Source organism: Carassius auratus, chromosome 5, assembly GCF_003368295.1.
Source record: "Carassius auratus strain Wakin chromosome 5, ASM336829v1, whole genome shotgun sequence".
In the NCBI taxonomy this organism is placed as follows: domain Eukaryota; kingdom Metazoa; phylum Chordata; class Actinopteri; order Cypriniformes; family Cyprinidae; genus Carassius; species Carassius auratus.
In genome coordinates this window covers 31,721,152-31,737,428 of record NC_039247.1, presented here as the reverse complement: position 1 = coordinate 31,737,428, position 16,277 = coordinate 31,721,152, and the positions used below count along the sequence as shown (strand labels likewise).

The following is a 16,277-nucleotide window of genomic DNA, read 5'->3' as shown; positions in this document are numbered from 1 at the left end:
ACAGGACGGTAGTCATTGAAGCAAGATGGAGATGGCTTCTTCGGAACTGGAATGATTGTGGTAGTTTGAAACATGAAGAAACAACAGCCTGACTCAGTGAGATGTTGAAAATGTCTGTGAAGAAATCAGTGAGTTCTGCTGCACAGTCTTTCAGTACATGCCCAGGGATGTTGTCAGGACCCGGAGCTTTGCGTGCATTGATCCTGCTGAAGGATCTCCTCACGCTGTCCGGGGTCAGCGTCATCACCTGGTCGCCGGGAGGAGATGGAGTCTTCTGTGCAGTGGTGCTGTTTTGTTGCTCAAAGCACGTGAAGAAGGTGTTCAGCTCATTTAGCAGACAGATGTTGTTGTCACAGGTCCGTGGTGGGGGCTTGTAGTTCGTAATGGTCTGTATCCCCTGACCATTATAATGTGGCACCCAAATATTTGTTTACATCCATTTTTCCCACCAGTCAGCAACCTTCTACCATGTGAAGCATTTATCGCTAATGATGGCTAGAATGTTTTGCCCATATTTGCATTTCCAAAACAAGATGTTTACTGTCAAACCCTCACAGGTGATTGGTTGTTTGTCCACTGGGCTTCACATTGACTCTCACGTGGGAGTAAGCAATCCCATGCCAGTCAGTGTATATGTGTGTGAATGAGGTTTTGTTAGAAGGCCTTTCATGCCGGCTTTACAAACTTTGCAACAAGACCCGCAGGGAATCCTAACATGTAAATCAGCTGTGGTGAAATTGAAATGTATATGGGATTATTTCCTCTCGATAAATGATAAACCCTGCCTCTGATAAATAATAGATGGGACATCAAATATTCATAGCATGCAGCAAGTAGATAGAAAAACAACGATGGGCCACTGCTTACTTCCTCATGCTTTAATATAAATAATAAAACAATGGTGCAGCAAAGTCCCAGCAGTCCAATTAACACTGTCCAAGACAAAAAGCTTGCAGAAGAATGACGGGGACTGTGTGTGTTGGGGGGGTGGGGGGTGGGGGTGTTGATTATTCTGCTTTGCAACTGAAACATATAGACACATATTTTAATTTTTCCTCAACATGGATGTCACTCACATATAAACAAGTGATGTCAGATCCATTGTTCACAAACACATCAGTGCTGTTCACACCACATACCTACATGTATTCTTACTCACATAAACGTAACACACACACAGTGTCTCTCTCTGGTGAGCCACAAACAGTCGGCGGCTGTCAACCATTTCTCATGCTGACAGCCTCGCTGGTACAGCATGCACTAAAAGACATATAGCTTTAATTTGTGTGCCTGGAATCTCAAGTTTACCCTTTTTGTATGCAGAGACAGATAAATCTCCTGAGAAGGATGGCACAGGAAGAAAACCATGCTTGCAGTAGATATGCTTGCAATAGTTGCAGTAGTTAACACACACACACAATGTTATTAATATGTAGACAGTAAGTAGGTGTATCAAATGATTCATTCAAATGCAATTAGATAGTGTTAAAGACTTGTTGCTCTAAAATCTTTGAGTTTATGAGTATATGAATTTCTAGTACTAGACCACAATATGTTAGTGGAAATAATGTAATTTCGCCTCTGTCCAGGTTCTGAAGGTATCCCCAGTGATCCTTTTGTGATTTTTCTTCCTGTATCTGTTGTGTTTTCTTCTTCTGCTAAAGGTTTACCTGTCATCGCTGAGGTTTGTGCTTCCCTTGTTGACCCATGTGCTCCACTCCAATCTGCTAAACACAAGAAACCATTCTCCATTACAGTCATTCATCTACTGTAAGTAGCAGTTATCATCTTCATACTAACCTTTCATTGCCATTTACCACCATTTTTCAATAAATACAGTACCTGTTTGTTTCATCCATCACTGCCTGTTTGGTTTTAAATGCAACACTTGACGTTTCTCTTACTTCTAAGCAAACAGCAGCATATAGAGAATGCAAAGTATAGATGAAAACTTCTGTTGTTCCATGCAAAATTTGATGAAAATTTGTCTGTTATCCCTCGATAATAAATGGTAAAAGCTGAGGCAGAGGTGGGTAGAGTACCCAAAAACTGTACTCAAGTCAAAGTAAAAGTACTTATAGAAATATGTACTCAAGTAAAAGTAAAAGTACTTATAGAAATTTAATCAAGTATATATATATATATATATATATATATATATATATATATATATATATATATATATATATATATATATATTCATCAGCCTTTACTCCAGTCTTCAATGTCACATAATCCTTCAGAAATCATTCCAATATGTTGATTTATTATCAATGATGTTCTTTTTATCTTTCTATTCATCAAATAATCCTAAACAAAATCTCACAGGTTTCAAAAAAATATTAAAGGGGGGGGGTGAAAAAACACGACCAGCTGGAGGCGTGACGTGTGGGCGGAGCTAAAGAATCACGAGCGCCAGTAGGCTTTTGCGTTGAGAGCGTTTGGAAGCTGTGACATTACCGTGAGAAAAAAAAAAACATCATCCAAAACAAACCATGGCTAACAGTCAGATTCAGCCGTTTATTTATGATCCAGAATCAGATCCCGAGGCTGAAACTGAACGAGAGCAGCAGCAGCAACGACTCGTTCCGAGCGGGGCTCGAACCCGGGTCTCCGGCATGGGAGGCGGATGCACTAACAAGGAGGCAGAGATATTTTAAGCAGTTTTACTCACCGCCTGCGGTTCCAACACACGATCGTGACCCTTTTTCGTTGGGACTGCATTATCCTTAAGAAATAAACGATGTGCAAATCCGTCGTCAAACTGGGCTTTGTTTGTAAAACAAGCATCTTCGAAATGCAGGGAACAAACACAAACACTTGCACAACTCCGTTGATGCTCTGTAAAAATAAACTCCATCCACTGGTCCCTTAATGCTGTTTCTCTTTTGGTAATCTGTGCAGGGTTGTCTTGCCCTGGCAACCAAAAACACACTTCTTTTGTGACATTTCTCGACGCTCTGGCTCTGATCAGTGAAGTCTGTTGTACTCTCAGTGCTCTGCTATACGGGAGCGCGCTCTTCCGGCAGAAGTGCCTCAGGACCCATATAAGGAAATTCCGCTAAATCTAACGTCACACAGAGCCATACTCGAAAAAAACTTTCCCAAACTTGTGACAAACCGGAAGGAGTATTTTGGGAACAAAAATACTCCTTCAAACGTACAACTTAATTTTTGAAACTTTGTCCATGTTTAGCATGGGAATCCAACTCTTTAACAGTGTAAAAAACTCAGTATGCATGAAATAGCATTTCACCCCCCTTTAAGCAGCAAAACAGTTTCCAGCACTGGGCACTGGTAATAAATCAATATATTAGATTTATATTTTGAAGGATCATATCTCTGAAAGCTGAGTAACAGCTGATGATAATTTATTTGCATCACAAAATAAATTATATAAGTATGTATTATATATGTATAAATAACCTCTGACACAAAGAAGAATGAAAACTCCTAACATATCCGCTAAGTTTTTTTTGTTTGTTTGTTTGTTTTTCACCTTAATTTAACCAGGAAAGTACTCGTTGAGATTAAAAATCTCTTTTTCAAGAGTGTCCTGGCCAAGATAGGCAGCAGTACAACCATACATACAACACAGAATACACAATAACATTAGACAACTAAAATAGCAGATACAACAACCACAAATCCTTAGCATATCATGCAGAACAACTACAGCCAGATGTGGCTGCTTCCAAGTTCTCTTTTAAAAATTTTCTGTAAAAAACATTTCTGTTCCATTCAAAGGGAGCAGCAAAGTTAAATGCCTTTTCCCCCAGCTCAGTTGTAACATTTGGTACAGACAGAAGAACAAGATCCTGGGACCGAAGATTGTAAGTCCCAGTATTTTTTACACTAATGTAGGTCAGAAGGTAGGATGGAAGAAGACCTAAAATAGCCTTATATATAAAAACATAACAGTGTTGAAGTCTCCGTGTTGACAGAGAAGACCATCCAACACGTTCATATAGTTCACAGTGGTGAGTGAGGACTTTAAGACCAGTGATGAACCTCAAAGCTCCATGGTATATAGTATCCAGTGCATGTAAACTTTGAGACGAAGCGTGCATATATAAAACATCACCATAGTCAATAATAGACATAAAAGTACCAGCAACTAACCTCTTTTTAGATTCGAATGAGAGACAGGATTTGATTCTAAAATAAATCCCTAGCTTAAGTTTTAATCTTTTTGCCAGCTGCTGAATATGAGAAGTAAAAGAAAGAGATTCATCTATTAAAATACCGAGATATCTGTATTTAGAAACACATTCAATCTTCTTACCCTTAGAAGTGATGATTGAAAGCAGATTTAATTTAGATTTTGAATTTGAAAAAAACATTACTTTTGTTTTTTCAGCATTTAAAACAAGTTTCAGATCATAAATGTTTTTTTGAAGCATAATAAAATCAAATTGTAATTGGGAGAGGGCCTGGACTGCTGTAGGTGCTGAGCAATACAGTACAGTGTCATTTGCATAAAAATGAAAATTTCCTTTCAATATGTTAAAATTTATGTAACTTATATATAGAATGTAAAGCAGTGGACCCACCACTGATCCCTGTGGTACGCCTTTTGTTATTTTGAGATAGTTAGAGGTATTTCCCTAGCTATCTAACACTGAGTTCTGTCTGGAAGTTAATTAACAAACCAACTTACAGTTTGTTCAGAATGTCCAGCCCTCCACAGTCTGTGCTTAACCACTGTATCAAAAGCCTTAGAAAGGTTAATAAAAAGGGCTGCACAATGCTGCTTTTTATCTATGGATTCAATGAAGTCATTTAAAACCTTAAGAGCTGCAGATGTTGTACTATGCCTTTTTCTAAAACCGGATTGAAAGTCAGATAGAACATTTTTACTGTCTAAAAAATTATTTAATTGATCACTGACAAGAGACTCTAAAACCTTGGCCAGGACAGACAGTTTAGACATCGGTCTATAGTTATTTAATATAGCAGGGTCACCACCTTTTAACAGGGGAACACAAAAGCTGATTTCCAGATGGACGGAATGACATTTGTGTTCAAGCACCGATTAAAAATATTAGTTAAAGGCATGGAAATAAAATTAGCTGCTAACTTTAAAAAGTAAGGATCCAATTTGTCAGCAGATTTTTTTTTTTGGCCTGCAGATTTTGTTGTGTCCAATTGTTTGAGGGCTTTATCCACATCTGAAACTGTAATAGGACTAAAACTAAAACACTGAGTAGAAGGTTCGGAACCAACAGTCTCCACTATAGGGGAACACATTTGTTGAGTATTTAGTGACTCAAATAAAAATCCTGAACCTATAAAATGTTCATTGAAACAATCAAGAATTTTGGTTTTGTCAGTAATTGTTTTAGAGTCTATTACGCTACGCTTGAAGGAAACTCCTGACCTTTACTGTTTTCTTTTAATGATTTGATAGTTTTGATCAGCTTTGGCTTTTCTAATTTTGAGAGTACATGTTTTGCGCAGCTGCCTAAAAACCAGCCAGTCAGAGTTCTCATTAGATTTACTGGCTTTTGCCCATGCCACATTGCGGTCATGGAGGATCTTTGCTAAATCCGGAGAAAACCAAGCATTGTTTCGGCCTTTAACCCTATATTTCTTTAAAGGAGCGTACTTATTAATTATATTTACAAAGCCTTCATGAAAGAGATTCCAGGCACTATCAACATCTGCACTGTTATTGATTTTTTCCCAGTCAAAATTAGATAAATCATGAAGAAAGTCTTGTTCTGAGAAGTGTTTCATATTATGCTTGACTATAATACATGGTTTGGTTTTTGATATTTTAGTATTTCTAACTGTAGCTATGACACAGTGGTCACTGATGTGGTTTGCAAATACGGAAGCAGTGGAGTACTTATAAGGAACGTTAGTTAAAATTACATCTAATAGAGATGATTTTTTCGGGTTTTTAAAATTTGGCCTTGTGGGACTGTCAACAATCTGGTTTTAATCCCGTTTTAATCGTTCTTTACCTCCCAAAGACCAGGGGTGCACTGGGTTGTAATTTTTCATTAATTCAGACATCTTACCACCACTACTGTTTACAAAAAACAATGTTATAAGAGTTATTAGAGTCAAAAGGTTTTTATTTGCAATGGTTGCAGAAGGCACATACAAGTTCAATATGATTGGTTGTACATTATCAAATTATACATCATCTAGATATTGAAGGAATTTCACACATTAAACATTTTTTCAAATACACTCCTCTACTACACAAGCTCTTGTGAGTGCGGTTGCCAGATAAGAGTTTAAATCTCGAAGATACATTTTCTGCCGGATGTTTGCTTAAGCAATCTGGCAACCATGCGCACACGCTCACTCTTCATTGCAGATGCCCCGCCGACGATAATCTGAAAACACTCAAGCTGGAGTTTAGCATCTAATGAAAGCATTGTTCAGCCGCTCTATGTTCTGTCTTGAGATCTCGACTGTATTGTCTGCGATTGTGATCGCTGAATAAAACGCACTTTCTCGACCACTGATTTTTGAATATAGAAATATAGACTATGGCCATTATGGAATTACTATTAGGGAATATCACTGTTATTTCACTGTTATATTAACAGATTTCATAATAGAGCGTGCAGAAGTCTGTGCTTCAGTAACTAGCTCCCCATCTAAGAGGGTTTTTAGTCTCTGTGGGAACATAGTTTCATGCCACAGAGCTTTTCTTAAAACTGCAGACAGTTTACAGACTTGTGTTCTTAACTAAAAAACTTGTAAAAAATTCTAATAAAATACTTATCCCAGTTGCATAGTTTAAATTGTGAATTTCATGCACTAAAAAGTTGACATAATGCACTTTCTGTACTCGTTTTGCACTGCTTCAGTTGCATATAGGCATACATGTGTTCATTTAATAAAAAGCAGTGAGTGTTCAATTGGTCTAGATTTTCTTTAACTGCTTAAATTAGCTGTTTAATCTAAATTGTTTTGTTTTTGTTTTTTTAATGGTCAAAAGAAAATCATTTTTTTATTATTATTATTTAAATGCAAATGCAAACATATCTAGATATATTAAGAGGCAGTGTAGAGAAAAAGAAATTTCTGATAGCCGAGGCACTCCATAATTAAAATGTCTAGATATATATTGAATATCGTAAAAATTGTGAAAATATGGAGATATAATTTTTTTGTTTGTTTTATATATCGCCCAGCCCTAATTACAAGGCATATTAAGGCATTAATTAATAAATACTTTTGTAATCTATTACATAAAAAAAGCATTACAGAAAGTTCTACTTAAGCCCATTATTTAAACACCAATAAAGTGGGGTCTGTTTTTTTATGTCACGGTACAGTATATTCACGGTCGGCAACGTCAATTATAGGATTTGTATCCATCATTTTTGGTAATTTCCCCTACCTGACCAGCTGTTGCCACAAGAGCTTGACATGCAAGAGAAACTGTGCCAGTTGATTCAGGTAGATACTTTTGAATCACTATTGGTAATACACTCTGGACATTATTATTTTAATATTCATTCCTTTTTGAGATGTCATGTTTCTATAGTTAAATGTGAACTGTTTATTTTCTTTTCTTTTCTGTGGTTATTATCTGTTAAAATTTACATTTGTTGATTTGTAATACTCAAGATGTCACAAAATAGTGAACAGACAAGTTATTCCCATAATGATGGGCTTGAATGGTGTATTGCCGGGGGGCATATTTTTGGTTAACTTGAACAGTCTCCTCTCAGAAGGATAGTTGACATTGGTTGGATCTACCTATAATCCTGGTAGAGTGCACATTACTAAAAAGTGCAAAAGTGACACTTCAGACAACAGAAGCTACACAAACACTGAATTGAGCAGTTTCATCAAGTCAAGTCATCTTTATTTATATAATACTTTTGACAATATAGATTGTGTCAAAACACTTTACAGTGTTAAATGGAAATATAGTGTGCCAATAATGCAAAATGACAATAGTAAACACTAAATTTTCAGTTAAAGGCAGTTGATTAGTGAATTCAGTGATGTCATCATCCAGCTTAGTCACAGTACAGTCTCTCAGTACATAGCCAGGTGTTTTGTCAGGACCCGGAGCCTTGCTTGGATTAATCATAGATAGGATCTTCCTTATGTCGGCTGGAGACAGACAGTGCATGGTTGTTCGGAGGTATGGACAGTTTTGTGCAGGTGTGTCATTCTCCATTTCAAACCGTGAACAAAAGTGATTGAGTGTATCCGTGAGGGATGTGTCATTATCACAGGCCTCTGGCGGGGGCTTGTAGTCAGTGATGATCTGAATGGCTTGCCACAGGCTCTGTGTCTCTACTGTCTGTAAAGTGATAGTTAATTTTTAGAGCATATGGCCATTTTGCAGCCCACAAACCTCTGCTGTCATTCAAGGCTTCTGGTTTGCACATGTGGTGATGGTCTTGGTGACTGTCACATCATCAATTATCTGTAAACTGGAATTAGCATAACAGAGATGTGATCAGAGTACCCTTAGTTGTGGGCGTTCTTTTCTGTTTTGTGAACAGAGTCCAGTTTTTTTCCCCTTGTTAGGGTTACGGTTAGGGTTCAAATGTTGGTTGAACTTTGGCAAAACTGTCTTTAAATTTGCGTGGTTGAAGTCACCCGCTATCATGAAAAAGCTGTCAGGGTTATAGGTTTGTTGTTTGCTTTACAGCTCACAGAGTGTGTCCTTTGGCATTTGCACAAGGGGGAAAGTAAACTGCGACAATAACAATGGCCATGAGTTCCCGTGACAGATAGAATGCTCGACACTTCATAAACATAAACTCCATCAGCGATGAACAGTGTTTTGTCACTACCACAGCATTGTTACACCACTCTTTGTTGATAAGCCATCTCCGCAAGTCATACCAGACAGTGCTTTATCTCTGTCCACTCAGTAGTAGGTTAACCCATGTAGCTGAATATTGGAGACCATGGGCCCATTCTTATGTTGCTTATTACATCCAAGATGAAATGTCAAGATGACATCATCGCACCAATCAGGATCGGCTAGTTCAGTTTTTTTCAAAGGCACCTTTTGTTGATGATTAGTATGGCTGGATCGAGGTATCTGAGATAATTGCACAGTCATGGGTTGGTTTAAAAGGGGCTATGTACCGGTACTCTAAACATGATCAATAATGCAGCAATTGGCTGGCGGCAAGACAGCAACATAGTGACATCATATAATTAGAAAAGACACCTGACGAAAAACTTGACAAATTTCTGTACTTTAAGGAAACAGCCAAGTGAACAAAACAAAAAATTGTATTATAGATAAATGAAATGTGCACTGTTTTTATTGAATTTACATTATTCCCAATTATTTAGATTTGCGATGTATAATATTTGTACAGTCTTTACATTTTTATTTCAATGTAGTAATTAGCTATTTATTTAATTTTATATTTGGACAGATTACGTGACAGCAATAATGAAAGTGTCAGGATATACTCAGGAGACAGAGGTAAGTTGAATTCAGAACAGTAATTTATTGAGTGATATATGTACAAATGCGGTGAATCCGTGCCCTAAAGTGCTCGTTGATCTCCAGTGAAGATATACGTGCTCTGAGTGTCACAAGGAATTGAATATCCAGGCTGGTAAGTTCGTTTCTTGTAACTTCAAAGCCACAATCAAGATGTTCACTGGCGTTCTCCCTATCCTTAGATGCCGAAGAAAGTAACTACATCAGGAGAGTTAGAGGAGATTTCAGTGACCATAGAGTCACCATTACAGAGCTGATAATCAGTGGTCCTGAGGGCAGCAGAGTAAAAACACAGGTTAGTGTAACACCAAAAGGTGAGTATTTTTTACTTCTGGCAAGTAGAGCTTCAGGAGACGGGATAGAAGAGTCTGTTACTGTTGGAGGCTTGACGGGGACCTGTGGTGTAGGTGAGTGCCCTTACACTGTCTGTGATTGTATTACGTAATGCGTGGCAGGTGTGGCTGGTTAATACTCAGGTGACGTGAATCGAGGCTGATTGGCAGGAACCGGAATTGCCCGATCCCTGACAGAAAGTTTCTTAAGGGTCAAGAACATGTTATCTGCATCTCCTGCAATCCATCAAGCCACTCCCATAATAGCCGTCATCACTCAAATTAATGCACAACTTTACATTATCTGTATAGCATGTGTGTAAGACTCTGATAAAATTATTACGTAATAATTTTATGACGAATACATTTTTCAGTGAGTAAAAACTGGCAGTGCATATAGTAGGCTATTATGGACTACACAACATTATTATATTATCTTTAGATTTATTGTTTAAATTATTATTATTTTCAATTATTGTCCTTGGATCAGCAGGACACTTGTAATAAAATAGTGGTGGTAGCAGACAGATTCAAAGGATCAGTTCTGGTCAAAAAGATGCAATATAATCTGTTTACATGAAATAAGCCTGCTTCTGAGCAGGTTTAAAGGATTTGTTTACCCAAAAAGGAAAATTATGTCATTAATGACTCAACCTCATGTCGTTCCAAACCAGTAAGACCTCCGTTCATCTTCAGAACACAGCTTAAGATATTTTCGATTTAGTCTAAGAGCTTTTTGTCCCTCTATTGAAACTGTGTGAATGGTCTACTGTCCATGTTCAGAAAGGTAATAAAAACATCATCAAAGTAGTCCATGTGACATCAGAGGATCAGTTAGAATTTGTTGAAGCATTGGAAATACATTTTGGTCCAAAAATAACAAATATTACGACTTTTCAGATCACCAGTACAAAGAACCGAGAACTGTTTCTGTCGGACGCGTCCGATTCGAGAACTGAGGAGCTCATGATACTGTGCATGCGTGACTGACACACAGCGCGTCTGAACCGAACTGGTTCTTTTGGGGATTGATTCAGAACTGATTCTGTGCTAATGTTATGAGTGCGGGTAAACCGAAGGCTTGAATGAAGGGCGATCATTGCCAATGATGTCATTACTTCGAGCGCAAAAGAACTAGTGAACCATTTTTTTCAAACAGTTCATTGAATTGAACTGTCCAAAAGAACCGGTTTGCAGAAAAGAAACGAACTTCCCATCACTACTGGTGATCTTCAGTTCTCTCTTCACAGCAGTTCAGTCAGTGTACTGTTTGAATAAATGTTTTGGTTTATTTGAACTCGGAAGGAGTGTCAGCCATGTTAAAAATTTAACAGCTTAAGTCATTTGTGGATTAATGCTTATTGGAGACGTGAACCATTTCAAACGATTCAGTTTGATTTGGTGAACTGGTTCAACCGGTTCACTAAGAAGTACCGGTTAAATCGAATGATTCGTTCGCGAACTGGATATCACTAAACTGCAGTGTTGTAAACGCGCTCACAACAGACCTGGAAGAGAAGACAATGCTGAATAAAGTCATAATTTTTGTTATTTTTGGACCAAAATGTATTTTTGATCCTACAACAAATTCTAACTGACCCTCTGATGTCACATGGACTACTTTGATGATGGTTTTATTAACTTTCGGGACATGAACAGTATAACGTACATAGATTTTCAATGGAGGGACAGGAAGCTCTCGGACTAAATCTAAAATATCTAAAACTGTGTTCCAAAGATGAACGGAGGTCTTATGGGTTTGGAATGACATGAGGGTGAGTCATTAATGACATAATTTTCACTTTTGGGTGAACTAACCCTTTAAGCTTATGGACCTGTTGCTATGACAGAAACTCCGGGGTTAGCTTTGAAGACCCAAATGATCCAAATGTCAACAGTCATATCCAGCTAACAGAGTTAGCGATGTACAAAGAACGGAACCCAGGATATTGAAGTTTAGCCATGTTTCAGTAAAAACAAACACACAACAATCCCTTGTCTCATGCAGAGTAGACTGATTTGACTTAAGTACAGTTTATTTTCCAGAGAGTGAACGTTTGAGAGCATAAGTGATGGGATCGCTGGTCTAGAAGGGGTTAGCCCTTAGCCTAGCTTGTTTGCCTCCACGCTTGCTGCACTTCTGTTCTCTCTGACACCATCGGCATTGCCGTTCAAGTCACGTCAAGTCAAGTCACCTTTATTTACATAGTGCTTTAAACAAAATACATTGCGTCAAAGCAACTGAACAGCATTCATTAGGAAAACAGTGTGTCGATAATGCAAAATGACAGTTAAAGGCAGTTCATCATTGAATTCAGTGATGTCATCTAGGGCTGTGCAAAAAATCGAATGCGATTTTCATGCACATCTCATCAGTAAAAACGCTCCTTTAATTAGAAGTATTATTATTATTATTATAATTATCTCCAGCACGAAGTATTATCAGGGTTGCCAGGTTTTCACAACAAATCCTGCCCTGTTGCTTCTCAAAACTAGTACAAAACTAATCGCGATTCCAGGAGGTTCCCAGATAAAAAAAAAATAAAATAAATGCTTCCTGGGGTTAAAATATACGTTTAGTTTATTGTCATGGTTGTCTTGGTAAAATTTGCATTTAATGGGGCTAAATATCACGTTATTAGGGGCCAAGCACCGAAGGTGCAAGGCACCTATTGTATCCGTTAGCACATTTTTTTTCTTCCGCCACAAGTCTATGGCAGCCCATAGAACCGATTGCGGGAAAGTTGTATAATTTGGCACACTGATAGAGGACAGTCCCAACATTAACTATAGCAAATTTGAAGTCTCTAACTCCAACTCTCTAGTGCCACCACTTGTCCAAAATTTCAATATTTGTATGTTAATAACTTTTGAACCGTGAGCCAGAAAATGAAATTAATTTTTTCATCTGAATCCTTGGCTCATGCCAAGTCGATTTAATAGAGCTTGGCAGCATGACGTAACGCTTCTAGCGTCGCGGTGGCTTATGGGTAGCGCCGCCATATTGTGAGGCCGTCGCCGTTCCGCAAATCTGTCAGGCCAGGGGTCTGCTAAAATATAAATTATATATTTTTCCATTAATTTTTAAGTTATGGGGCGAACATGCTGTGTAGTCGGTTGCAGTGTCTGTTCACACGACCGACAAGGTACAAAATTAGACAACGCATTGTCTTTCTTTAGCTTTCCTGTCTGGAGGAAGAATCAAGGAAGCTATGTGTCGGATGTTACAAAAAGACGCCGGCTGTCGTGGATTTCAGCCGTAAGACGAAAAGACATCAACTTTTCAAGCATCCCAAGATTGTTAAAAGTGTGTTCCAGACATTTTTATTCAGGTGAGTGTCAAAGAATTAGAGACACTTCTAAATATCTTGCAGAAAAATAGATCTTATTCTTTAATCTGAGCATTGAGTGGTATGGAAGACACTTTTTATCCAACATGGTATTATAATTTCTATGAGAAATATAAACAATGTTTAGGTGAAATGTAGTAAATGAAAAGTCCAGAATAACTACCAGGCACTTATATAGCTGTGAAACTACTTTAACATAAGATATTTTAAAAACACATAATGGTGTGTATATACCACCACCTTTACACAGTTAAAATAAATGAATATGACATTTTTTACAGGGCTGACATTTAGGACAACACATGTTTGTGTTTTTTAAGACATTCCTATTTTAATTTCATATTATGATTTTGTTAAATAAGGTGTGATTGATTTAATATGCATCTTAAAAATGTTTTTTCTATGTTGTTTAAAAAGTTTTTCACTGCAGTAGTTTTTTTTTTTTTTTGTATTTATTTATTTATTGATGTCTTGTTTTCTTAAAGGGAAACCATCTTATGAAATGGATGAGTCAAATCCTGACTGGGCTCCAACACTGCACCTGGGACACTCTGAAGTGCGTGCTACCGAGTCAGACCGGTATTCTCGTCGATTACAACGACAACAAATGACCGTGCCAGTAGCAGGAGACGACGGTGAATCCCAAATGCAGAGAGAAACCACTGCAGAACCGGTGGGATCAGCACATGAAAAGGAAGGTGGTGACCAGGCAGAGGCAGAAGTGGCAGCAGATGCTGCAGGTGGTGACCAGGCAGAGGTGGGAGCTGTAGAAGATGAGTGTGGAGAATGGGCAGATGTGGAAGCCGCAGAGGATGAGGATGAGGAAGGTGGAAACCAGGCAGAAGTTGACATGCCAGTTAAGAGACAAAGAAGAGAATGTCAGTTCTGTGAGCGCAACAGTGCAGAAGTTAACCGTCTGTTGCAGGAGAACAGGGAGCTTAGGTGTGAGCTGAACAAGAGAAAGATGGATGAGGACTTCTTAAAGGGTGACACAAATAAGGTCAGGTACTACACAGGAATTCCATGCTTTGCAATTTTATTGTCTTTGTTCACCACTGTTAAGGCTTTCCTGCCAGTTACCAAAAAGTTGTCATCCTTTCAAATGCTTTTGTTGACACTCATACGTCTGAGGCTTGATCTTCCTGTACAGCACCTTGCCCATCTCTTCCATGTGTCACGTAATACTCTTTCTACTGCCTTTACTGACACACCATAGATGTTTTAAATGCACGGCTTAATCCATTGGTGTGCTGGCCAGAGAGGCATTGCTTACAAGCTACAATGCCGCATCAATTTTTGGAAGCTTTTGGGAAACGTGTTGCTATTATAGTCGACTGCTTTGAAATACGCACAGAAAGGCCATCAAATCTAAAGGCACGGGCACAGGCCTTTTCTCATTACAAAGGTACACACACCATGAAATACCTCATTGGTATTACACCACAAGGTGCCATATCATTTATTTCCAAGGGATGGGGTAGGCGTGCCTCTGACAAGCACATAACTGAGAACTGTGGCCTTCTCAACAAACTGTTACCTGGTGACTTAGTACTAGCTGATCGGGGCTTTGATATCAACGATAGTGTGGTGATGATGTGTGCAGAGGTCAAAGTTCCTGCGTTCACTAAAGGAAGATGTCAACTTGACGCTAAGGATGTGGAAAATACACGTGCAATAGCACACCTGAGGATTCACGTTGAAAGGGTGATTGGCAGTTTGCGCAACAAGTACACAATGTTACATAAGAGAATACCAATTAGTTTGTTACTGCCATGTGAGGGGGAGGAGATGACACTTCTTGACAAGATAGTGAATGTTTGCTGTATACTTCTTAACATGTGTCCCAGTGTGGTTGCGAAACCAGATAAAAATGAAAGATGTGCATGTTAAAACGGTTTCATTGTAATGTTGTAAATATGTATATTACTGTTGTAGACATATATTCATTTTGATGACATGTTTGTATACTTAAATAGTTCTATTGAAAACAGATGACACAATAAGAATTTCTAGAAAAATTTGCATGTTAAAAGGGTTTAATTCCAATGTTGTAAATATGTATATTACTGTTGTAGACATATATTAGTTTTGATGACATGTGTATACTTAAATTCTACTATTAAAAACAGATGCCGCAATATGAATTTTAGAAATAAACTGGTTTAATAAAAATGAAATTTGCAAGTACAAAAACAACTTGAATTTTTTCAGCAATAAATGTAAACATCTTCAGAAACTGCAAATATATATCTATTATATAAAGTGCAATCATGTTGAGATCAAACTTATATCATATACAGTGCAATCATGTTGAGAACAAACTTCATATCTCGTATACAGTGCAATCATGTTGAGAACAAACTTCATATCTCGTATACAGTGCAATCATGTTGAGAACAAACTTCATATCTCGTATACAGTGCAATCATGTTGAGAACAAACTTCATATATATCTTGTATACAGTGCAATCATGTTGAGAACAAACTACTCCTGCCATACACGTGCAGTGTGCACACTCCACCTTCCCACTGTTGCTGATGATCACACATGGCTTTAAAGGTGGTTCATTCAGTCGCTGAGAGTGCATGACCTTAACAGAGACAAAAAAAGTTAATACTGTAATGAATATTATAATGTTTATGTATTTTCTACGTAAACCTTCTACGTTTGCTTTTGCAACTGTGTGTGTGTGAGATAGAAAGAATAGAGGATTTTATTGCTGTTTATTTTCATGTATGTCTTTAGTTATATATTTTTTTTATTGTATATATTGTATAGGGTTATTAATGCTTTGGCAATGTAAATATTTATTTCGCCATGTCAATAAAGCTATTTGAGAGAGAGAGAGAGAGAGAGAGAGAGAGAGAGAGAGAGAGAGAGAGAGAGAGACTGAGACTGACTGAACCCTGTGTTTGTGTGTATGCGCATGTACAAGCAGCAGCCGCTAGCTCCTTCAAACTTCGCTAACGTTACACTTTGTCTGTTGTTTAAGGCTATATTTATTAATTTTTATCGTTATACAAGTTTGCGCTGTACAAATGACACATAAACTACATTGTACGCAAAAAAAAAAAAAAAAAAAAAAAAAACACTGTAATAGAAAAACGCTCAAAGAAAGCTGGTAACTTACCTTCGTTCGG

The 16,277-nt window shown here is 37.8% G+C and overlaps 1 pseudogene; it reads left to right on the top strand.

Moving 5' to 3' along the window:
- Positions 1 to 12,920: 12,920 nt before the first annotated feature.
- LOC113086439 (uncharacterized) lies at positions 12,921 to 15,154 on the top strand (annotated as a pseudogene).
- Positions 15,155 to 16,277: the final 1,123 nt, after the last annotated feature.